This window comes from Lasioglossum baleicum, chromosome 20, assembly GCF_051020765.1.
Source record: "Lasioglossum baleicum chromosome 20, iyLasBale1, whole genome shotgun sequence".
Taxonomy (NCBI): Eukaryota; Metazoa; Arthropoda; class Insecta; order Hymenoptera; family Halictidae; genus Lasioglossum; species Lasioglossum baleicum.
This window is the reverse complement of record NC_134948.1, coordinates 2,788,765-2,814,626: the sequence shown is the minus strand read 5'-3', so window position 1 is coordinate 2,814,626 and position 25,862 is coordinate 2,788,765. Positions and strand designations below refer to the sequence as shown.

The 25,862-nt window shown below is 45.1% G+C and overlaps 1 protein-coding gene across 7 annotated transcripts in view; it reads left to right on the top strand.

Annotated features, from left to right (window-relative positions):
* The window catches only part of Heph (polypyrimidine tract-binding protein 1 heph), a 478,446-nt gene that overhangs the window by 26,311 nt on the left and 426,273 nt on the right, over positions 1 to 25,862 (top strand). The window lies entirely within an intron of this gene.

Below are 25,862 nucleotides of genomic sequence, written 5' to 3'. Positions count from 1 at the left end.
TAAGAATTGTACTAGGTGATTCAATTGTATTTATAAATATCTGTGACACTGTAGGCAGAGGGGAAATTCGATTTTGTTGTTATAATCGTCTCGGATAATTCTCTCTTGCCTGACGTCCACCGAACCCGTTAATGACGATACGAACCTGCACCCCCAAAAAAGTCACTCTCGTCTGCCTTCAGCCTTCTCCGATCCACGTAAGTAGATTCTTTTTAATTTCTTTTATTTACTGCACTTCTTATGTCACTCGGCTTTCGCTTCTCGACGAACAAACCGATCTTTTTGGAGAAAAATCTGCCGACAACTCGGTTTATTCATCGATTCAATTGAAATTTATTTTAAAATGTACGTGGAGGACTATTTGTTGATGACGTGCTGCGCGAAAATCGTTAACTGTCACAATCAAGAATCTACAAAGCCCAATAACTCCGATACTTCATCCGCCCATACCATTTTGCATGTCCCAGCTGAGTTGCCGACACTTCTTAACCCTAAACCCTAAACTGCAAAATTTTAAACTGCAAATCTGGCCCTGAGAATTACCAATTGAATAGAATTACGTTCGGCACTTATGAGACTTGCCATTAATTTATTGATCCAACAGCAGCGTTTTCGCTTCTTGAGAAAGAACTTCCTTGTGCTTGCTATCCTTTATTTTTAGAGAGCTTATAAGTGGATCGGATGATAATAACATATGCCGCATAATATCTACAGTCAACGGCAATAATACGTGGACACCCTTAAAAATCGCATAACTTTTTAGAAATTGGTCCAAAGGACTTGAATTCTTTTAAGATGTTAGACCGGCTAGTTCGCTAGAGAATAAGTAAACAAAAATTTATTACGATTGCAATTGGTCGGAATTATACAAAATTTTAAAGAATGATGTTTTGCCAACTTTTTTATCTGGGCCTGTAACGATAATTTGAAAAATGCGTTTTATAGATTTCGGTAACTTATACGCATACTGGAAATTTCATCGAAATCGGTCAACATTGCAATGAGCTACAAACGTTTAAAGATGAGAGCTTAAGGGTGAAAGTCGCAGATTTTCATTGCAATGCTTACATCTTTAAAAAATTGAAGTCCTTTGGACCAGTTTCTAAAAAGTTATGCGATTTTTAAGGGTGTCAACTTATTATTGCCGGTGACTGTACATTTGTCTTTTCGCGGCAACACATTCGGGAGTTTTCTGCTCGTGATTTCCTGAAGACTTTATCATTTGCCCCTTGTGGCTCTTGTGAATACAAACCAATTGGTAGTTCAAATGTAGCAAGTACCTCACTTCCATGTTGCAGTACCTTATGAACTGATCGAGGTAGTTTGTACCATGGATAAATTTTAATGCACAATTTAGCCGTCTCCGAACAATATTCTTTGAATTTCACAGAATCAGCTTTCTTGTCACGTGTAATTACCTGAAGAATGTTATGCAATGATGTGATATTAATCCAGTCACTGCAGCAACTGATTCGGCTTCAATTCAATTGGTAATTCTCAGGACCAGATTTACAGTTTAAAATTTTGCGTTTTAGGGTTAAGAAGTGTCGGCAACTCAGCTGGGACATGCAAATTTTATTCGGCTTTGTAGATAAAGATTCTTGATCAAAGTGTAGTCCTTCACGAACATTTAAAAAAAAATTCCAATTGAATCGATGGAAAACTGGGTTGTCGGCAGATTTTTCTCCAAAAAGATCGGTTTCTGGCTCACTGTGCGGCACCTCGGAAATCTATGCTGAATTCTCTGTACACGAATGTCTTTTTCTAGAAAAAAAAAAAAACGGGCAATTCGAGCAACTTTTACAGCGGTTCAGCAATTTCCAGGGGTTCGGCAATTTTTCCGACGGTGTCCCGATTTTCTCCAGCACCACTATCCTCGAAAACTAAGGTCTCGGAAAATTGATTCCCGATTCCCGACGCGCCTCGATAAGATTCGCTGCACCATCGACACGTTGCAAACCGACGAGGTTGTGTCGAGGGTGTATGTGGGGCGTGTGCAGAGGGGAGAGGAGTTGCGAGGGGGTGGTTTTCTCGGATCGATTCTCGAGTCGTTGAGCCCGGCGTAAAAAGGGTTGAACGCCGGTACGTGGGATGTTCGAAATGTAAAACGGTCCGAGAGAATACAGTTTATTTCTAGTTGCTTTCCAGCTGGTTACCCGAGTAAATCGGTATCCGCGTACAGCGAACGTAATACCCAGCTTTCCCGGGAACGTCCGGATATCCGATTATATCCGGCCATGGTGGTTTCTCAAGGGGCATTTGAAATTTAAATACGATTCCACCGTCTTCTGCTGTTCGATCCGACGGCCCCCGCTTTTCCTTCTGGGCTTCCACTCTCTTTCACGGATACCGGGGAACCTCTGACGTGCTCTAGACCCATTGTTAAGTGATTCGTTCGTTTTTCCGCGGGTCTCTGTGAAATTGCGAACAGCGCCGGAAACTTTTCCCGCATGGTGTCCCTCTATGATGTACTCGCCCCGCTTGGATCATATATTCATTCCTGAATAAAAAAAACGAAACGAAACAAACGAGAAAGAATTGTTCCCGACCTCGATGAAACTCTAATCCTCTCACCGCGACAGTCGGAAGATGTTTAAATGATCTAATTCCCTTTGCGGGCTGCTTGTGCTCCGCGTGATTTAAGGGCTAGGTCTGGTTTGTTAATCGGCAGAAACTGTAGCCTGGCCAAAGAGGACATGCGGCTTAAACCGGGCAAAGGAAGAGCCAAAGGGCAGGTGGTTACCACCGCTGTAATTCGAGGAATATTCGCATAAGTCGCGGCTTTCGCTACGCAACTACGTGAAACGAGGATTCGAATACTCTTGCCACGCGAGGATACGAGATATTTGCGAAATTCTGCTTGGTGCTTAATGTGGATTTAGGGAATACGCTAAGTTCTCTATCATGCTTAGTGCCATTAGGATCTTCCAGAATCTTTCGACAGGTGAAATTAGAGAATCGCAGTGATATAAAATGTTTGAAAAAACGGTGTTCAAAAATTCTGAAAAAAATTCACAGGCGTGCACACCACCTTGTGGAACATCTCTGATTTTTTTCATAATTTTCCATCATGCGGAGCGAAAATGGCAGGGTTGAATGTTGAATCTACGCGTACAGGGTCAAAGCTAGCTCCCCGGTCGGACGCCTCCATTGGTCTTGTAATTCCAAGAGTCGCAGCCAGAGGGCAACTAAGACTAATTATCCGAGCGGATCGACAGATGCGAACGATTTGTTGTAGCCAGGGTCGCGGTTCATTTGAACGGTGTGTGCCAGCGCACCAACGGTATCGTCACGGTTCATCAGAACGCATTGACACATCTCGTCGATATTTCACGGGCGCGTAGCGCGCTGCCGTGTTTCGCGCAGTCCTCGAGTGTATGCGACGAAACACACTGGGACCTGTCCCACCTGATTACCGATCGTTCGTTGCGCTATAATCTTCGGTCCCTTTGCCACGATCACTTAGTATAGCCAGCAATAACCGTCGCCGTGTTTCCCGCAGCTCACCCCGGGCCTCGGTCTTTGTCCCCTTTTAGAGAGAGCCTCGCCACTCTCGACCCGGAACCGCTGTATCGAATCCTCGAAGCCCACGATTAATCTCCTCCAGTTGTTAATTAACTGTTTGATGTTGGACCGCGTCCACTTGAACCGCCCCTTGGCGCGGACGTCGACGCGCGCGATGTTTATACTCGATCGACAATCACTATTAAGGGGGTGGTCTCGATTTTCGCCTTCTCGTTTCTCGATAATGCGAAGATGGGGGTTTTCAGCAGTCAACAGCGGTAGATAGAAGATCAATCTAGACCGCGGTCGCCCTCAAAAGTCCTATTTTTACGTTTACGAGGCGTAATTTGCGTATTCGGAAGTACACAGCTGCGCATCTAGCTATTTTCATAAAGCTGCGACATCCACATTATGCCGAGTAATGCAAATTACGCCTCGTAGACATAATAATAGGACTTCTAGCGCTTTTAATTATTGAAAAACCCATCTTGCACTCGTAAAAACGAGTCTGCCACGCCAAGAAATAAATTTGATGATTCTTGTGATAGAGGCCGCTGAGAAAAGCATCAGCTGATCCTCGAGAGGTCTGCATTTTTTCTGAAAATGTTTCAGTCCTCAAATTGAGGACCTAGTTGAAGCTCTGAAGAGTAGCTAAAGCTACTAGATAGAATTGCTTAAATTTTTACCACGAATTTGGTCCCAAGCTGGTGACGGTCCCTCGCACGGATTCCTATTCGGCGTCTCCGCCATGCCGCGCAAATGTCAGTGGCGTAGGTGGAGCCAAAACGATCGAGGAAATTTCGTGTTCATTAAAGGCGAGGGGAGGACCCGATGCATTCAGTTTGCTCATCGATCGTCGAAAGCCGATCTCCTCTTCGCAAGCAAGTGAAACAGACCAAGCAAGGAGACCAGCGGGGAACACGAGAAGCTTAACGGACATACGTCCACCTTCGCACAGGAGAGAGCTGTGTATGGCCAGATAATTTAGGTCAGCTTAGGTTGGCCTGTCGGGGTCACGTCCGTGCTCGGGGATGATCCTTCCCCTTGATACACAACAATAGTCATTAGCGCGTCAGACATGACGACGACACCTCGCCAGGCTTTCGAAGAAGATGACGGCCGGGATGACAGCCCGATGATGGAGCTTTATACAAAGGACAACGGACTAACAGTGCGAATACGACTTGTCCCGCCTGATACGTCTGACATAATCGTTGCGCGGACAAAGGGCCGATACACTTCTCCGAGCAAACTTCTGCTGTTTCGAGCCACCACTCTCACCACTAACCTCCGTTTCTACCATTCTGCTTTATGGAAGATCATGAAAAAATTCGGGGATGTTCTACACGGTGGTGTGAACGTCTATGAATTTTTTCAGAATTTTTGAACGCTGCGTCGATCTTGAAAAAATTCGACAATTTTCGATACTGTTGTTCTAACACAATGTATGAACTAAGCCCTGCCATTTCCGTTCTGCATGATGGAAAATTACGAAAAATATCAGAGACGTTCTACTGAGTGGTATACAGGTCTACGAATTTTTTCAGAATTTTTGGACGCTGCGTCGATCTTGAAAAAATTCGACAATTTTCGATACTGTTGTTCTAACACAATGTATGAACTAAGCCCTGCCATTTCCGTTCTGCATGATGGAAAATTATGAAAAAAATCAGAGACGTTCTATTGGGTGGTATGCAGGTCTACGAATTTTTTCAGAATTTTTGAATGGACATTTATCTTGCGAGGTGAGACCGAATAGAGGCATCTAGTAGGCTAGCTCTATCCGTGCTCTGAGGACCGCAGGGGAAATATTTATTTCATTTGTTGTCGAACGAGGTTCAGTTGGAGCGTAGCAGCCCTTCGTGGCCGCAGCCGTCGAAATGTGATTAAGCGGTTAATTAGCAGTCAAAGACAGTCGTAGATCCGGGGCTGTTTTGCATGGTCCGTGGTCAAGGTAAGATTTGCGTATGCGCATTTCCGTGGCGGGACTGAATCTTTCATGAAGTCGTCCGGCTCCTTTTAACGTCTGTAGCTCGGTGCATAGAGCGTTGATGTGATCTATGGTGACCCTATGCATAATGTGCATACGTGAGCGCGGCTAAGTAAAAACCCTTACGGAATGCCGTATCTTCAAACATGAGATGCGATATCTCTCTCTGTATATTGTAGCAGAGGGCTTGGGTCCAGAGGGATCGAACATCGGGGAGGATATCTGGAAAAACCAGGTCGATGTATTGTTACTGGTCTGCAATAGTCGGGAACGGAGCCAAGGCGATCAATTACGATTATTTTCTAACGGGGGGAACAACCGATCCAGCTCGTCAGTATCGGATCTATCCATTAACAATGACGCGAATCTTCTTAGGACGGCATTACTCGTCCCTCGAAGGACCGCCTCCTCCTCGAACACGTTCCATTAAGCGAAAGGAGACCCCCCCTCTTTATATACAATTATAATATCCTGCATTATTAAGCCACTTTCGTCTTGTTCGCGTTCCTCAAAGTCGTGTCGCATATTTGCCCGCCTAACGAGGGCGCATGTCCTCCAGACAAATAACGTCCGACGACGATATCTCGACTTTTCATGGGAAGACACTCGAGGCGAACCTGCCCCTATTTCCTCCAACCCTTCACCCTAACTTCGACACAACCGTTGCGTTTGCTCGACCTGCACGAAGGGGTCGCTCAGCTCGGTTAACTCAACTTACTCAATCTCGAAGAAACTGTTCGGTGAAACATTTTGCAGTTAGTAGGGTTAGGGTTTCTACCATTCTGCTTTATGGAAGATCATGATAAAATTCGGGGATGTTCTACACGGTGGTGTGAACGTCTCTGAATTTCTTCAGAAGTTTTGGACGCAGCATCGATGTTAAAAAAATTCGACAATTTTCGAGACTGTTGTTCTAATGCAATGTATAAACTAAGACCTGCCATTTCCGTCCTGCATGATGGAAAATTATGAAAATAGTCAGAGACGTTCTACTGGGTGGTATACAGGTCCATGAATTTTTTCAGAATTTTTGGACGCAGCGTCGATGTTGAAAAATTTCAACTATTTTCAAAACAGTTTCTCGGTGAAACATTTTGCAGTTAGCAGCGTTAGCAGACCTAACTGAGAGTCAGGATAATTTTTGATAATTTTCTGCGGGGATTAATGGATCGGAATTTGATCGGCAGTGCGTCAGCCGCGCGTTAGTCGGTCCCAGGAGCGTAAAATTGGGGCACAAACGAGTCGCCGGGCTCCGGGAGCCTGCTCGGGGCTTAGATAAGCTTACGGGTCACAAAACTCCAACGACTAATTCTGTCGTCTTTCACGGCCGCGTCGCCGTTGTCTCTCAACGCCACTTTCAGCAGTGTACAAACAATCTTGGCGCAAAATTACTCCTCGCCGTCTTTACTACGGCTACGCTGGCATCGTTATTTGTCGAGGAGGATCGAGAGGGCGAGCTCGCTGGCGCGGAAAATGAAAGGCGTCTTCTGGAGCAGCCACCCCCCGGAAACTGTTCGCGTGCGTATGCTCGCCTGTGCGTCCTCTCGACGAACCTGGTAATCCGTGATGCTTGATTTCGTTCCGAAATCGGACGTCTACCCACTTAACAGTCTCATTTCGTCGGACCCGCCCTCTTGAGAGAACTCACCTTGACGTGGCGCTCTAGGACACTGGGCAGCAGACGTTGGCTCGTGTCCCAAATTTCAAAGCGATCTCTAGCTTGGCCTTCGATCCTAGGCCTGATGCGCAGACGATCACCAATTCCTTGGCAGTGGCTTGGATCCTGGTCTGAGAAGGCAGCCTTGGTCTTGGACCTTCGCCGAAGTCGCAAATGTTCGTCTCAGACCTGGATTCGAGTCGCAATCCCTGCCCCGTGGCAGAATTCTTGACACAAATCTTAGACCCTGCTGAAAGACTCAATTCTCAGCAGGGTCTCAGACATAGGTCTAAGTCTCAGGCCTAGATTGAAGTCTTACTTCTAGATTGAAGATCTGAAAGACTCAATTCTTAGCAGGGTCTCAGACATAGGTCCAAGTCTCAGGCCTAGATTGAAGTCTTACTTCTAAATTGTAGATCTGAATGACTCGATTCTCAACAGGGTCTCAGAGGTACGTCCACGTCTCAGGCCTAGATTGAAGTCTTATTTTTAGATTGAAGATCTGAAAGACTCAATTCTTAGCAGGGTCTCAGACATAGGTCTAAGTCTCAGGCCTAGATTGAAGTCTTATTTCTAGATTGAAGATGTGAAACACTCAATTCTCAGCAGGGTGTCTAAAGTAGGTCTAAGTCTCAGGCCTAGATCGAAGTCTTATTTCTAGATTGAAGATCTGAAAGACTCAATTCTCAGCAGGGTGTCTAAAGTAGGTCTAAGTCTCAGGCCTAGATTGAAGTCTTATTTTTAGATTGAAGATCTGAAAGACTCAATTCTCAGCAGGGTGTCTAAAGTAGGTCTAAGTCTCAGGCCTAGATTGAAGTCTTAATTCTAGATTGAATCCTCCACTGATGTATCAGGGCCTGTTGAATACGCAATTCCCAACAGAGGATTTTAATATCGATCAGGTCTCTAAAATTGATTTATATGCCCATCGACGAGATATTTCCAGAAGATGATCAACCCCGTCGAAGTCGCGAATATTTATAAGGACTTTGCCAGCTCAAAGAGTCGGCCTCTTCGTTAACGTATTAATTAACGCCTGCCACTGCGACATGCTAGCTATAGGCACTTCGTTAGGCCCTGCCTTCCCTCTGACGTCGCGTTTTATGTTATACCCCGTATCTACCGTCAAACTGCTCTTTTTCTTGACAGCGCCGCAGACGCATTAGCACCGACAACTTCAGAGGACGATGAAGTCAATTCTGCCGCCGGCAATAATTTCTGTAACAATTCTAAAAAATTGTCATCAGGGATGCATACATTTAGAAATTCATCGATGATAATATCAGTGACGAATCGATGAATTAAACGGGTTTTACAACGAACAGCCACTCTCCTCCGGTGATTTATTAGACACGCTCGTTCCCCTTTCGGCGGAGCAAGAGGTTCGACTATGGGTTCCTTGGGAATTTGTCATTCCCTCTAATAAACGTCAAACAGTTAAACCCTCGGTGACCCGAGCGCTTTCATCCGAAGCCATCGAAATCGCAATAAAATTATTCGTGCTCGTGCGCGGGTCGGACAAAGAAGCCAACTCTGTTATGAAGTTACAGTCGCGCGGTGCTTGGAGGCAGTAAAATCGGAACATCAGAAATTTGCCTGGAATCCTCCGGTCGTAAATTTAATGCGATTGTAGTAAAATTGCCGCGAGTACCGATGCTCGAAATACATCTCTCTCTCTCGCTCTCTATTTGCGTGCACATACGCAGACGGAAGCCTCGGTACGTTTTCTCTCTTTGTGACGCGGGATCGCGCAAATTGAACTGTCGAGTTCGCGGGGTCGTGAGATTCGATGCTATTAATGGACGAAATCCTGAACCTCATCTGTGCGCGAGTGTATGCGTGCCCGTATTACAATTAGGCACTCGAGCGGGCCACGCACATATTCGACAACGTTACCCCCCCCCCCCTGTCCCGTCTCGCGCGTTTCATGCTCGTCAGAAACTTTGGCCAATGCTCGTTCATCAATAGTTCGACCCGGAATCCTCGACGTCGGATTCGCCGGGCGATTACCAAAAAGGTCCGATAAAATAATGGAGAAACTTCACACCGGATATTATTTAATTACCCCGCTCTCGCATCTCCGAAGACTAATTTCGGGTATAAGCTGCCGGGGCTAATGCGCGTTTCATTCAACCTCTAACAGCGCACGTTCCATGATGGTGGCGCGCGCGCGCGCGCGAGCACACACGTGCGACGAGATGTTACGATGATTAATACCTGGTCTTGGAGGCATTAAGAAGCGTTATTGTTGTCACCAGCCTGTAATAGATACAAATGTACGCGCGCCGTACAACGACGTAATTAGCCGGCGAGGCGCACGCCTCCTGATGAAGAACAAAACCCAACTCTTGTCGGCGGGGGGTCCGACGTTCCCATAACTCATTGCATCGTGGCCCTCAAGGTGGTAGACTCGTTTCCAGGATTGCAAGGATGCGGGATGCGCCTTCGCGTTTCTCGATTATGCAAACGGGTTTTTCGGTAGTTGAGAGCGCTGATGAGAGATCAATCTAGGCCGCGGTATCCCTCGAAAGTCCTATTTTGCCTTTATTCGGCAGCGTGTGGCTATCGTAGCTTTATGAGAATAGGTACATGCACAGCTTTATGCTCTCGAATAACGCAAATTACGCTTCGTAAACGTAAAAATAGGGTTTTCGAGGGCGATTGCGGCCTAGATTGATCTTTTTTCTAGCACTTTTGAGAAAAACCGCATAACTACCCCCTTAATTACACACTCCTGGTCGCTGCATGGCCACCATTGCTCTACAAACTGGACGCAGGATGACTTCAGCGACAATCTACCGACGTGGTTCCAGCAAATTAAATGTTAGATCGTTCGGAAAGTCATTTAGTTTTTCGTGTAGAGGAAAACTCCTTCCATTTTCCTAATACTTTGAATTTCATCATCTCAGTTTTCCTATAAATGCACAAAGATCCGCAGTCTACCGATCAGACTTGAATTAAGTCTCGCCCTGGCAGAGCTACGGGTGTTTCTGGGTGTGGGGTAACAATGCAATTCTCAGTCCACCGATCTCTGATTCGTCCGCACCCCCCAAAAAATAGTATGCTGTCCGTCATCGCATAATTATTGACCACACACAGCGGTCGACGCAAGCGTGCGTGCGCCTGGCGTCAGTAGTACGCGCGTGTCACTGGTCAGACCCGCAGCGACGACGATAATGAAACCGAAACTCGAAGCCAAAACACAGTCTAGAGTTACTCTCGTCCGTTTCCCCAAAAAGGGAACGAAGTGGATGGGAGCGGGAAGCACGATCGCGGGTGTGCGTTTCACGCGACAGTGGTTTGTCAATAAAATATGTAAATCGACAAACACCGATCGCACGCGCTGTTAAAGGCAGGCATGTATTCTTTCGCATAATTAACAGGGCTGGGAAAACGCGCGCGGCCCATGTATTTTCCGCGACGGAAACAATCGGACGCCGGCCGCGCCTGGCAAACAAAACATACACACACACACACATACACATATCGATGGGGATGGAGAGAGGGAGATGAAAGGAGGCGGAAGGGAAAATTTGAACAGGATGCAAAATGGCCGCGCAACGGCCAGCTCGAATGCCCGCTAATGCAACCGACACACGGACTTATGACTTCCCGTCGAAGCGTGAGGGCTTTCTAAGTCCCTACCGAATTTCTGATAGCCAGTATTCCTGTGCATTACTCCGTACGACTAATGCAGTTTAGGTTCGGCTGGGTTTCCATGGTGCCCCACTCTACGAGCCGGCCATACGTGGCTCGATGAATGAGCACGCACACGCCCACGCAGCCGTACAGCTCGCATGCATAGTTCCGACTTCGATTTAGATTAAAGCCGGGCCCCTCGTGATGCATCCTTTGCCGCGTCGCTTACGCTCACGCCCACGTGACACAGTTTTATGGAAACTGCGTGCGGATGTTCATGCAATTTTCCATTTTTTTGGACGAATTTTTAAGAAAGTGGCATGAGAAATGGAATCTTACTTTCCGTGGTACAGTAGCCTTTTTAGGTCTGAAATCAATTAGAATCGTACTGAATTCTGTCATATTTCATATCCTAGCAGTTTTTGAAATTTTTGCAGGAGCCGTATTGCGGTTTGACAAGCTTAGGTTCGTTCAAGTTTAAGTCTGATAGAGTTGGGTCGTTACTATGAGTACTAATGTAGTCAGACAGGTCCGACAAGTCTGGTGCATTTTGCGAAAACATTTTATCGAAAGAATAACACGCATTCCGAGTGATTCGGTGCATCGACGGCGATCGGTTATCAAAAGCGTCTAATGGAAAGGACAGAGCGCGTTCCTTGTTCGTTTTGGCTGGGGCTTTAAAGGGGAATTTCACAACGGCGCTCGGCAGCTTGTTCGCGGAACAGAAGCCGCGTAATAATCTGAAAAAATATTCGACCATCCGGGGCTGAATGCCGTAACTTCATTCAAATTTTACACGGTCCGTCGGAACTTTTATTCCGCTAACACACGAATTACATGACCAGCCGGAACGAGCAGTCGGTTGTTTCATTTCCTTCTGCCGCTCTCCATTTTTATACCGTTCTGTTATTCATCAAACCATAGCAGCCGGATGTTACGCTTTGCCCCATATAACACGAAACGAACACATAACACCGCTTCCCTATCCTACCCTACACGCCCACCACCACTTTTTACATTTTAGTTAAACCATTTTTCTGACTCGCTTTCTGTATTCGGTAATGGAACTACTCTCATTTTTTCGATTTCACCGTGTTACTCTCGCAGCTTCCAGTCGTTTTCGAAACACCCGCCAACTATTTTAACCGTAACGAGTGCTCGACGATTTCATTACGCAAACTGCACGCACAAAACCGGAAGTTGTTGCAAGGTTTCTCTTGTTCGCTATTTTAGGTTCTTCAACTACGTAGAAGCTTCGGCTAGTAGAAGCGTAGAAGCATCAGGATAGTATTTCAGTAATGGAGACTTTTTCGAGCATTAAGAGGTACGAGCAGCTAATAGATTATCCCAGTAATCTGTAGAACATTCTGCGAGATTCAAAGATCATCCTGAATGTATCAATCGGGTCTCAGGTAGGACTAGGCTATCTAGGTGCACGGCAAGTTCTTGCACTACCTCCTTTTACACGAAACAACTTAGCCGTTTTTTAGAGGCTTATAACTCGACACTGGAGGCAGATGGAGAGATGTAATTTCGTACACTTGTTAAATGCTATCATGTCTCAATATTGACAAAACATTAATCTTCCAACATTAGTAGGTTCCGAGATACAGGACCTCAAAAATCGCTAAATTTGTCACTGACTGACTGACAGATCATCAAAACCTTTTGGGTACTTCCCATTGACCTACAAGCTTGAAATTTGGTGCATAGGTCCACCATAGAAAACACTCAAAGGAATAATTATCAAAGTTTGAAATTTTACACCTTAAAGGGGTTGTATTAAAAAAAAAAAACGAAATAGGTTATGTATGGAGAAAATGAAATATGCCGCTTTTCCCATAAGGAACCGTGTAAATTCCGGAAAGAATCATCTGCTCTCTTCAAACGTTCGTATAGCGCCATTCGAGGTAGTGGCAAAAAGCTGAAACTGGTGGATTACAATAAGGTAGAAAATGACACTAAAATTATAACAAAAAAATAATCTAGGTAACGTTGGGTTCTAATTCGCCGGCAGAGTGTTAATCTTTGATACCTACTTGATAACTGATGAAATTTCAACAAAACATTCTGTAAACAGGAGCCAAGTTCTTATGGCCGTAAAAAGTTGTGAGATCAAACAAAATACGGCCAAGTTCGTTAGCTTAGAAATACCTCTTGCAATACTGAAAAAAGCGTTTGGAAAAATTAGTTAAAAAGAACGCTATTTAATTTTTGAAGAGTCACATCGAGGGCTAAATTATTCAAACTTGGCCGCTACCTAACACGTTTTAGGGCCGTTGGTTTAAAAAGTAACGGCCAAGTTTGAATAACTTAGCCCTCCATGTGACTCTTTAAGAATTAAATAGCGTTCTTTTTAACTAATTTTTACAAACGCTTTTTTCAGTATTGCAAGAGGTATTTCTAAGCTAACGAACTTGGCCGTATTTTGTTTGATCTCACAACTTTTTACGGCCATAAGAACTTGGCTCCTGTTTACAGAATGTTGTTGTTGGGTTCAGAATGACACGACGAAGAATAACGAGGCCACGCCCGTTGGATGGATAGATTTAGGTTAGTTTTGTGCGAACCGTGACAGAGCGAGACGGGGTCAACTTGTTGAAGCCTGCCCGGTGAATATTTTCGCGACTCTTGTCGATTCGCTAAGAGCAAAAACAGAACGCACAGGAGCGTTTAAGCACCGAGAAAAATTCAGTTTGGAAAAACGATCCGGGCTCGTGTATCTCGGCTTCAATTTACCAGTCTCGAAAGGATCATGCTGCTGTTATGGATACTGCGGATTCGACGTGAACTCCATATCGCGTTGCCAATAGAAACCGGAAACCGTATCAACCCTTGGGGCTTATACAACACATCGCTTTACCATAACAGCAACCAGTTTATTTCCGAATGCTCGCTCCTCAATGTAGAGCCGACCTGGTTTCGGGATCGTAGCCGCTAATAGTGCTACCATTTTAACTTCCTTATTCCCTCGCTGTAAACCGGGGTTACCATGGGTTCGTCGACAACTCATTTGACCGACACTGTTTTGATCGGCACGATTTGACCGACAATAACTTTCGTCGACACCGTGCTTTCCTCGACATTGTGAAACGGTCGACAAATAACACTGTCCAACAGCCAAAAAGTATTTCGATTCCCACTATGCGGTTCTTATAGAGTGTTCCGCGCTGATTCCGAATCTGTTTTTCATTTTTTCCCTGTACGTCCAGTTTTTGAGAAAATGGAGTTTTAAAAAAAGACATTTTTTAACTTTTGTGATGTTATTATGAAAGATATTGAATTGTTCTTTACAGCAAAAGATTCTGTAGACTTTCCCGAATACAATGATATCCAATATTAATACATTACGATTGTTTAAACATGTTTAAACAATGATTAAAGACGGAGAGACACCAATTTTTGCGGATATTTTCGAATTTATCTCAACTCTCTACTTTTATCTCTCTACTCTTTATCTTTACTCTACTTTGGGCCCTCATATTATTAGATATAAACATAATCTCGTTAACCTCATGACCAGAGCACCAAGCGGTGAACCTTCCTCTTTCGAATGAGCCCTCACCCAGCCCAAAATTTGCTCAAATAAGGACACTAAGTGAAAACTACGAAATCCATGTTTCGACCCATTTCTCTAGTAAGATTCTAGTTCCTTTCTAGTTACAAATCGAGCCTATACTAGCCCCATCAGGGTTTCAAATTCATTTACCAATCCTCTTCCTCTTTCCACTCTCACCATCGCCTTTTCAGCGGGAACTACTGTTTATGGTGGGTTCCGAACCACTTTTTGCCAACAACACGTGAAAAACACCCCGGGTGGCGTCACTTTCCGGTTTTTTTTACCAGACGGTCACCCATCCTAGTGCCGTTCATGTTCCACATTGTTTAACTTCGGTGATCTAACGCGAACCGGTGCTTTCAACGGGACTACGGTTGTTGGCTTTCTCGGCTCTCTAGTATTTTTCTGATACGTCGACGAAAACATAGTGTCGGTCAAATTATTTGTCGACCATTTCACAATCTCGAGGAAAACATAGTGTCGACGAAAGTTATTGTCGGACAAACAGTGTCGGTCAAATGAGTTGTCGACGAACCCATGGTAACCCGTAAACCGTGTCGTTGATCACAGTTTTTCGGCTCCGATCATCCGCGAACCCCGGGCTGAGCAATCTCGATTCCGCTGAAACTGTAAAGTATAGAATTTTTCACGTCCGTTCGCTCGCAATAGCGAATCAAACGATAGATTATCCGTTTATCAACGTCGGTATTGACTCTGCGAATTACATTCGAGTCAATCCCTCTGCCAGCAAACCCGCGGTCGAAGGTCGTGCCTCGACATCGAAATGTTTAATTTTGATTAAAATTGTTCACCCCTTTGATGTCGCGTGTTCGGCAAACAAACAACATTTGCGCACGTCCGCGATGACCCTGTTCGATACCGACCGAAAACAAACAAAAAATCGAAATCCAAGCCGTATTTACAAAGGGTCCATGCGCGCGCGCGCGTTTTTTTTTTTGGCGATGTTTTTATTTTTTCGTTTCTATCGACGACGACGTTATGCTGCGAGGAAAATTCGCGGTTTTTCCGCCGCGGTTCGCATACGGAAAAAAATTAAATTCTATGGGAGGATGCGGGACAAGATGAAACAAAACCCGGCAAAATCGACAAGGGCCTGAGCTCTCGTTTCATCGTACAGGATGTTAATACCCGGACCAGGAACATTTCCAACGGTTTCCCTCATTGTTCGATTTTACACGGAGCCGCGCATTGTTACCCCAGCAATTATCCATTCACGAGAAATTGTATATTCGGAAACACAGTATCAGTTTTCACCCGTAATCAATGCCTCGAACAAACGTTAACAACGCCCCTCCCCCGAACCGAACTTGTACTTACCGGGTAAAGGAAAAATTCACCAACGGTCCTGGGAAGGGGGGTAGGGGGGTGGGAGAGGAGTTACGTAAATCCGGAGCTATTTACTTATCCATCTTTTGTATTCCTCCGGCGGGCTGGGCTATTCATCCTTTGTCAGAAATTCCCGTCTTCGATTAACGATATCGACGGCTTACCAGACGGCTCTCTTTCCTCTCGCATAAAAGAGTCCCTCCATAATACAACATTGTTCGAACAGTCCCCAGCTTTTACATAATTCTCGTTAAATGAAATTATTGAACGGTTCCGACGGCAACACCTAATCGACCCTTCTAATGTACCGTTTCCAATGGTTTACAGTTTTCAATAAATCTTTCGACCCGCTGCGCCGGGTATTACGTGATCGACAGGGCAATGCTATCAGCGATAACAATTACTGTTGGGTGGTTCTTATAGAGTTTTTGCGCTGATTCCGAGTCTGTCCTTCATTTTTTTTTCCTAGACGCACAGTTTTTGAGAAACATGACTTCGAAGAAAAAACATATTTTTCAACTTTAGACGAATATTGTGGTGTTATTATAAAAGATATATTTAATTGTTCTTTACAGCAAAAGATTCTGTAGACTTTCTCGAATACAGTGATATCCAATATTAATACATTATGATTGTTTAAACATGTTCAAACAATCACTAAAGGCGGAGAGGCTTAGTTTCTGAGATAAATTCAAAAATATCACAAAAATTGGTGTCCCTCCGTCTTTAATGCTTGTTTAAACACGTTTAAACAATCATAATGTATTAATATTGGATAACACTGAATTCGGGAAAGTCTGTAGAATCTTTTGCTGTAAAGAACAAGTCAATATCTTTTATAATAACATGACAATATCTGTTTAAGGGGGCCGTCTCCTAGCAGATGACGGTCGCGCGTGAACACTCACACACCGCTAGAATACACTCACACACCGCTAGACCACGTATACATACGCGAGAATTGCTAGGATCAGGGAAATGCGTTCTGATTTCTCGATAATGCAAAGACGGGGGGTTTTATTAGTCAAAATCGCTAGATAAAAGATCAATCTAGCGCGCTGTTTGCTTCAAAAGTCGTTCTTTTACGTTTCCGAGCAATGATTTTGCAATATTCGGCTGCATGTTGCCCGTCGCATGTTGCCCGTCAGATGGCGCTGCAGTCACGCCCCGGCGTACTAGCCTCTCCGACGATTGCAAAATCATTGCTCGGAAACGGAAAAGAACGACTTTTGAAGCAAACAGCGCGCTAGATTGATCTTTTATCTAGCGATTTTGACTAATAAAAACCCCCGTCTTTGCATTATCGAGAAATCAGAACGCATTTCCCTGATCCTAGCAATTCTCGTGTACGTATACGTGGTCTAGCGGTGTGTGAGTGTACTCTAGCGGTGTGTGAGTGTTCACGCGCGACCGTCATCTGCTAGGAGACGGCCCCCTTAAACTTGAAAAGTACGTTTTTATTTCAGTCATGTTTCTCTCAAAAAGGGCAGATGCGGAATCAGCGCGAAAAACTCTATAAGATCCATCCAACAGTATATTGGAGACATAAGAAAAGTTGAAATTTGTTGGACAGTGTAATTGGTAGTTCACTGATTCGACGTTTTTATGTGCAAAAGACTAGCACTGGATATACAGTGGCCCACAAAAGTGTTCGTACGCCCTTTAAAACAGAATAACTTTTTTACAATTGTACCAAACGACCTGATGTTTTGTAACCAATTAGAAGCATTGGTTTACTGAACGATCTGCAAAGAAGATTTTGCAAAAGTTATAACTTATAACTTTTTATTTGGGCCCTCAATGGAAATTTAAAATATATATGTTTTGTAGATCTATGTTAGTGATACACGTACTGAAAATTACATCGAAATCGATTGACGCAGGAAAAAAACGACACGCATCGAAAGATGTAAGCAGAAACTGATCAAAAGTCGTGAAAAACTACGATTTTCACCATTTTTAACCGCTTGAAACTTTTCAGTATGTGTATAACTAACATAGATCTGCAGAACATATATTTTAAATTTCCATTAAGCGCCCAAATAATTATTTTTGCATGTAACCTTGTAAATTATAATTTCGGGAAAATTTTCATTTACACATTTAGTAAACCAATGCTTGTAATTGCTGACAAAACATCAGGTCGTTTGGTACAATCATGAAAAAGGTTGTTCTGTTTTAAAAGGCGTACGAAAACTTTTGTGGGCCACTGTACCAATGTAACTGAGACCTAGAAAATTGTTCATTGAATAACAGCAGGAAATAGAGCACTGCTAATAAATCAAATGAAAAGGTGAAACAGAAACCAAAAACTGTTATTTCACACAAAAATGCGTAGGTACACCTGACCGAATGACCCAGAAAATTGTTCATTGAATAGCAGCAGGAAATAGGGCACCGCAAATAAAATGAGAAGGTGCAACAGAAAACAGTGGACACAATAAGAATGACTTCATCTCAACAGATTTTATTCCACACAAAAATCCAGCAATTTTCTACACAGTTCATCAGCTGCACACGTGATTGCATACTGCAGCTTGCATTTCACGAATTCGCTGATCCCCGGAGAACCACGGCGACACTCGAATTAGAGTTCCCATAAAAACGTCGCCGTGGCTGACCAATCCAATCCGGTTCTTTGAGTGGTCCGCGATTGTTCCGTGGCATCGAGCTCCGGCTAAGTCGCCTCGCATTCAGTCAGACGCTTGCAATCAAACTGTCAACCGGAATCGTCTGCAAAGCAAATCCGATATTGTGTGCGCGGCGCATCTGCAAGTATGAACAATCAACGCGCGGGCGTTGCTAGCGCTAAGTCACAAAGGGAATCGCAAAGTGCGTTAGTATTGCGTCCAGATTGTCATCCGGCTGTCCGGATCGCAATATAATTCGGGGGATGTAGCGTTGTATCTGAGGGCTGAATTACTCCCGGCTATCTCAGAGGCTTCTCCGCTGTTGCCGAGAGTGTGGCTGGGATATTCCGCTAATAATTTCCGTTTGATTCGCAGTGCACTGGAGCGTGTGCCCCCAAAACCCATAACATGCAGATAACTCTCGCTTCTTATTTTTCAAACAATAAAACGTCCAGACGCCTCGCTGAAAAAGGTTCTTCTGGAAGGCAGTGGTGGAGAGGTTCGCTCTGTGGCGCGGGGTGAAAGTCGAGGTTGAGGGCTCGCCTGGAATTAAAACGTGGAGTCGAGTGAATCTTGAAAATGAACTGCTAATAAACGGGATTTCGTTGGACGGACTTCCGGGCGAAAACCGCGGGGGTTCAAGGGTACGTTAATCAATTATAGTGTCCTGGGATGGTTAACAGTAACGAATTAGAGTCCCGAGGACCTCATCACTGAATCAGCGAATCGATATCACAGTGTCTGGCCCCCTCTATGGTTGTCCACTATACTTGACGTCATCTAAAACGGAATAATTAATCCTCATCGGCAGCCGGCAGCTGTTGATCGGCGCATTACTAGTCTTAATGCAAATGCCGTAGTCCTTAAATTAACATTTCGCCGAGATTTGCATAAACATTCCCGGGAAAATTTAATGCCCCCCCTCCTCGGTCTGTCTAAGGAACGGTAATTTGTAGGCGTTTCATTACAGGCGGAGGGATCTATGACTTCGGTGAAACAGATGACTGTATTTATCGTTTGTTTTTTGAAAGCGTGAAACGCTGGGGTAAGTTGGAATTTCAAGCGGGCATTGTATCGACGCTCATCGTTGCGCGCTAATAATAATCAAGCACGGCGGAAAGCGGCCCCGTTTGAAGTGGCTGCATTATTAATGAGTCGCGTAATTAGGTCTGCAACGAAAGCCGTCGAATTCGGAGTTTGGCGCCCGGTCGAACGAGCCACCAGGGCGAGCAGGGTCGATGCGAAATTCAAGCCGGTCGGTCCGACGTTAAATTTACGCCCCGCGTTTTGTTGCGCTTTGTCCACGGTTAGTAATACTCGCGGCCTCAGATCCCCGACAAAGCCGAAGCGTGTTCCAGGCACTCGTTAAATACGTAATGCCCCGACCCCTGACCTCTTCCGGTCGCGCCCTTCCGCGCGTGTTGCCCTCGGCTCACGTTTTCGCCGGGAATCCGGAGTTCCGGTATTACTCGAAAATCCTTCATGTCATTCGTAATGCATTGATCGCTGCGGAGGCACGTACGCGCAAGGAGGAAGCGATTAAAGTTTCACAAGTAATTCCGCGGACGGCTACCCTTGCCCCCCCCTCTCTCTCTCTCTCTGCGCCATCCTTCGCCACCGAAACCCCCTACCTCTCGCTTTATGCAAAGGTCCGTCAGCAACAAAACGCCGTCTCGAATTCAGCTGCTGGCTTTAATATGTTCAACCTATCTGCCTGCTACTCCGATACACAGTTGTTTTCCGCGAATTTTAAAGGTAGTCATTCGTGCGTTAGACTCATCTTGGTTTCCCATCCATGTCCTGAACCCTCTAAAATAGCCTATACTTGCCCTGAACCCTCTAAAATAGCCTATACTTGCCCTGAACCCTCTGCAGAAGCTTATAACTGCCCTGAGCTATCTGAGGTAGCCCATTCTTATCTTGAACCGTTCTGAGGCCGCCCATTTATATCTTAAACCCTATAAGGTAGCCCATTCTTACCTTGAGATCTTTGAGGTAGCCCATCCTTACCTTGAGATCTTTGAGGTAGCCCATTTTTATCTTGAACCCTCTGAGAAAGCCTATACCAGACCTGAGCTCTCTGAGGTAGCCCATTCTTACCTTGAGATCTTTGAGGTTGCCCATCCTTACCTTGAGACCTTTGAAGTAGCCCATTTTTATCTTGAACCCTCTGAGGTAGCCCATTCTTACCTTGAACCCTCTGAGATAGCCCATTCTTACCTTAAACCCTCTGAGAAAGCCTATACCTGACCTGAGCTCTCTGAGGTACCCCATTCTTACCTTGAGATCTTTGAGGTAGCCCATCCTTACCTTGAGACCTTTGAGATAGCCTATTTTTATCTTCAACCCTCTGAGAAAGCCTATACCTGCCCTGAGCTCTCTGATATAGCCCATTCTTACCTTAAACCCTCAGAGAAAGCCCATTCTTACCTTGAAATCTTTGAGATAGCCCAGTTTTATCTTGAACCCTCTGAGCTAGCCAATTCCTACCTCGAACCCCCCGAGGTAGTCCAGTTTTAGCTTGAACCCTCTGAGGTAGTCCATTCTTACCTTGAGATCTCTGAGGTAGCCCATTCTTACCCCGAACCCTCTGAGGCAACACATGCCCTCTTCAATCTGTCTGTAATGATCCATCCCAGCTTCTAGACCTCCAAAGTAGCTAATGTCCCATCTGATCAGCATGTGCCCGTCCACATTTGCCCCAAGCTCTTCGAGGTAGCCCACCCCACCTCCAATCTACCCGTGCCTATCACGAACCCCCTTTTAAATCAAAATCCTCCACAGTCCCCGCTACAAGCAGCTATTAATATTATTAGATAGACGAAATGTTTTAACCGCACCAGTACCCACACATTCCTCCATTTGCATCGTCCTCGTCACACGTGTTTACCTTGTGCCAGGTGAATTACACGCCCCAAAATGAAAGGCAATATACCGCCGACGCGACGCTCCTGAAACTTTTCATTTTCCGTAAGTGTACCGTGCCAGGGGGGTAGTGAATTTTTCTGCCCCCGCCCCTCCCGTTCATCTCGACGCTCAACCATAAAAGACACGAAGATCCAAACTGTGCCGGAAGATTATGGGGAACTTGAAGAAACTCGGCCACTCCCCGTGATTGCGGGGCCCGCGATGTCCTTTTTTCACGACTTCCGCGTATTATTTACGTTCGCGAAGTTTTTTTTCGGGCCTTCGGGCGGGCCACTTATCATTTCCCTATTCGTCGACACCGGGGGCTCAGGTGAAAAACTCGTCGGAAGTTTTTCCGACCACGATCCACGAGCTCTATGCTGCCCGGCCATTGGGAATGACCTAAATAGAAGATTGTTATGACGTCAGTCCGGTTTCTATCGCGATTAAAAATTCACCCGTAACCATAGACCGGGCGCGCATGGAGTCCATAAATAATGGATCGATAAACCCTCTCGAACAAACCGACCGGTGCGTTGTTAATCATAATATTGTGCAGCGTTTAAGAAGCTTATGAGCCTGTTCACCGCTGAAAAATAAATGTTAATCACGCCGGCCTGAAATCGTTGGCCAAACCGTCCATTATTCATAACCGCGGGTATGGCACACGAGAGCTTCGCCCCCTCCAGTATTTCTATAACTAATCACGGTCAACAGCCCACCGATGCGTATCATCGACTTTACGCTATTCCTCGCCATTGTTTAAGAGCGCAAACATGTTGCCATAATTATGCATTTACTCCGTTAGAATCGCAGTGCGCCGCTACGGTCAACAATCGTCTCCACCGCTCTGCGCCTCTGTAAACCGATTGCAACATCCCCGAGCGTGTACGCGGTTCTCCTGACGAGAGAAAAACGATAGTCTTCCCACGAAACCCGCTACTCGACCTCTAATTAACTAATTGACCGGACATGTTGCGTTCGTGATTTTACCCTGACTCAGTATATGGACACACCCTTTAACCGGGGCTACGACATGATCCACTTCTCGGTATGAACCCCACCTGCTGTTTGGTCATCATCTAATTAATAACTAGGACTGTTGCTGTACTCGAGAGCTGAATGTATGCATTCAGGGTCTCGACTGTGCTTGAACGTGTCTTGACAATGGCTGCGTCACAGTCGACGTTTTGACCTGAGAGCTAGCTTCCTGTGATCTTGGACATGTAGGTCAACCTGGCGATTAGGATGATGAAGGGATTCAACGACCCTTTCGGTCGTTTTTCGTGATCAGTAGACTGCGGATCTTCTCATGCAACATAAAAATTGTCTGCGTCGATTGCAAGAAATAGAAACCATACAGAGTGCTATTTCTTCCCTTAATAATTTCTTCCCCTTGCCCTACGATTTATTACCACGTTTTTGTTAGCTCGCTTTCTTGTTTGTCTGTTCCGTACAAATTTTGCAATTGATTTTCAGCTAACTTCCCGATGAGCTGGAGACTTGAAATTTTAAACATAGCTCAGAATTGGATGACAATATTTAAAAGAAAAATTTTAAGAAAGCCTATGCGTTTACGAGATATAAACTATTAAATTTAACCGTTACACCTCCCCGCGCGACGCTCGGTAGTAAATACGTGATCGCGTTCAGCGATCCCCACTCCGCGCGACAGTGCTCCCTACTCCGCTACGCCCGAAGGAATTTTACAAGTATTTTCGTAGCTATTCAAAATTCACAATCACAAATTTTCAGGACTATCAGTACGGGGTTAGGAATCTGTATGTGGGGCTAGGAAAAATTATTTTATACTTCTTAGTCCGTTTTAAAAACGTGGTATTTTTTATAAATTTATGTTTATTTTACGGTTTCAGTGATTAGGACGTCTTTTGTGGTTCGTGATTTGCTAGGAAGGGAGAAAATTTATATCTATCGTATGCCTACATGTTCTGCAATAACTATAACATTTATAAAGAAATTGGCTGGGCGAAATATAAAACAAGATTTGAAAAATTTGAGAATATTGTAATGGTGTTTTTAAAGTAAAACAATCATATTAAGGGGTGAAATGAATTTCTATTTTATTCCTGCTTCCCACAATTAATGCAGATATTTTTTATTTTGCATAAAGATCCGCAGTCTACTTATAACTATAACTATACGTCCTGAGATGGACGATTTTGAATTGATTTTGAATATTTATTTTTTGGATAAAACGCAGTTTCGAACCTACCTGCATTCACCGGCTTGGGTTCGGGCGATTGAGGATTATTCGAGACTTACTCGGCTTCTGGTGGTGGATTGTTGGTATCGCAGAGATCAAAGTTGAGTGTTTATAAATGATCCGAGAGTTTATTCGATAATATTTGTTAGACTCGGTTCAGAAACTTCATTACGAGTCTGACACGATAGGGCAAGGGGTTAATAGATGAGAAATCATACATTGACATCATAATTTTCAAAATTCTCCTACAACTTTCAATTTCATCTGCTAAAGTTTGCTATAAATGCATAAAGAGCCGCAGTCTAGTGATTACTAGATACGTACAATTTAAAACACTGGACATATTAAAAAGATTGAAGGCCATCAATGTATTAGTTTCATCTTAACAAGATAATTAAAAGGAGAAAGCAATTTATATTTGGCTCCTTCGTCTTGCAATAAATGCAGATATTTTTTATTTTGCATAAAGAGCCGCAGTCTGGTGATTACTAGATACGTACAATTTAAAACACTGGACATATTAAAAAGATTGAAGGCCATCAATGTATTAGTTTCATCTTAATAAGATAATTAAAAGGAGAAAGCAATTTATATTTGGCTCCTTCGTCTTGCAATAAATGCAGATATTTTTTATTTTGCATAAAGAGCCGCAGTCTGGTGATCACACTCCAGGATGGAGTGATCAGCTCATGTTGAAGATTAAAGTACGCCAGCCTCTCTCCGAGTCCTAGACACTCGAAGACCAGAAACAGGACTACTCTGGAATTGGCCAAGGTGGAACTTGGTCGAGCAGTCTTGCACGTTCGCGACGCGTGGGAGGACACATCGGGTCGGTCGGAACTCGGAGGATTCGGGTTAGTTTGCGGCGAGGGTGCAGCAGCGAAACAAAGCCGACAAAGCTAGGGATGAGTCGAAATCTGTAGCGAAAGCGATGCGGTCCACGGGTGTAGCTTTTTGTTGCGTGGAATCGACAGGCACGACCGCAGGCCGAACTGCCAAGAAAGTGGTACAATACCGCAGGCTCCGAAACCATCGTATCGGTTGGCACACAGTCCCCTCGGTCTAGTCTCCTTTTCCGTCGTTCGAGCGTCGAATCTTCGGTCCTGCGGTCGATAAACAGTTTTCACACCGCTACCACTGTCTTTCCAATGGTTGTCCAACGACACAAGACCCCTCTGGCTAGAGGGGATCCATGCTAGGAGAGTTTTCGACGGAGAATGTTGTAGGTCTCCGAGTTTTGTGGTGGACTTGTTTGAAGCTCGCCGCGAGCGCAGGTCTGCCGAGTGTTTTTTTCCGATCAAGTTAGTTCATAGTGGGCTTAATGAGGGTCTGTAAGCTTTCGGGCGCGGCGGTCCGCAGTTCGCCGATTTTGTTTTGCTTCCGGTGGATCGGATCGGCGGAGGAACACGTTTTCACCCGGGAAACGACTTGCCCGCACGATTAGAAGCCGTTCAACGTCACAACTTGTTTCACGACGACATCAAACGGTTCCCCCGGTGCTCTCTCTCTCTCTCTCTCTCTCTCTCGCGTGCTCGCTCTACCTGTACCAGGAATTTCTCTGTGGAAACATGTCGCTGCCGGCGCGCGGGGATATTCTTCTTTTTGTTCGCGACACGCCTGCGAGCGTGTCAAAGGCAGAATACCCTTTTCCGAACGGGCTAATTAGAACCCGGTCCGTGATGATCGCCTCTTCATCGTTCGAATTAAACCATCGAAATCGGAACGGAAGTCTGCCGCGTTGCTGACGCCAGAGAAAAAAAAAGCTGCGCGCTGCATAGAGGATTAAGCTTCTAGTTAAAGGCGGTCGAAAACTTGCGAACGACAATGTGGTTCCACTTTGTAGAGGACGAGGTGTTTGGCCGGGGTCCAATTCAAGCCGGCTCTCTCTCACCGTCGTTTAACTTTCGCAAAACTGCGTGTGTGTGTGTGTGTGTGTGCCATCCCCCGCGGTGAGAGACAGAGAGGAAAGCAAGAACGATTGAAGGCGCACCTCTCCGCGATCCTTCTGGCATCTACTCCCCTTGCACGCGACAAGAAATACGGGCGCCGCTAATTGTTAGAATAATGAAGAAAGTTCCCGGGCCTTTCCGCCGTACGACCCCAGCCCCGCTGTTCAGTTATTCCATCGATGTGTACAGAAGCGCACCTGTTCGCCTCGTTATTCCATTGGCTTTCGTTGTCGTCGTTATCGCTGCCGTAATCCTTTGGAACTCTGTTTTGCGCTGCGCCAAGAATTTTCGTCCTTTGCGATAAATCCGGCCGCCACGTGTTTTGTGCGAACCGTGGGTGCCTCGCCCGCCAAACCGAGTTTGCATTAACGAGCCTCTGCCAGCCGAGATGCTAATCACGTCGAACTGAACGAAAGGATTGTAGTTCGTTTGATCGACTTTGCTCCTTGCAGCGTC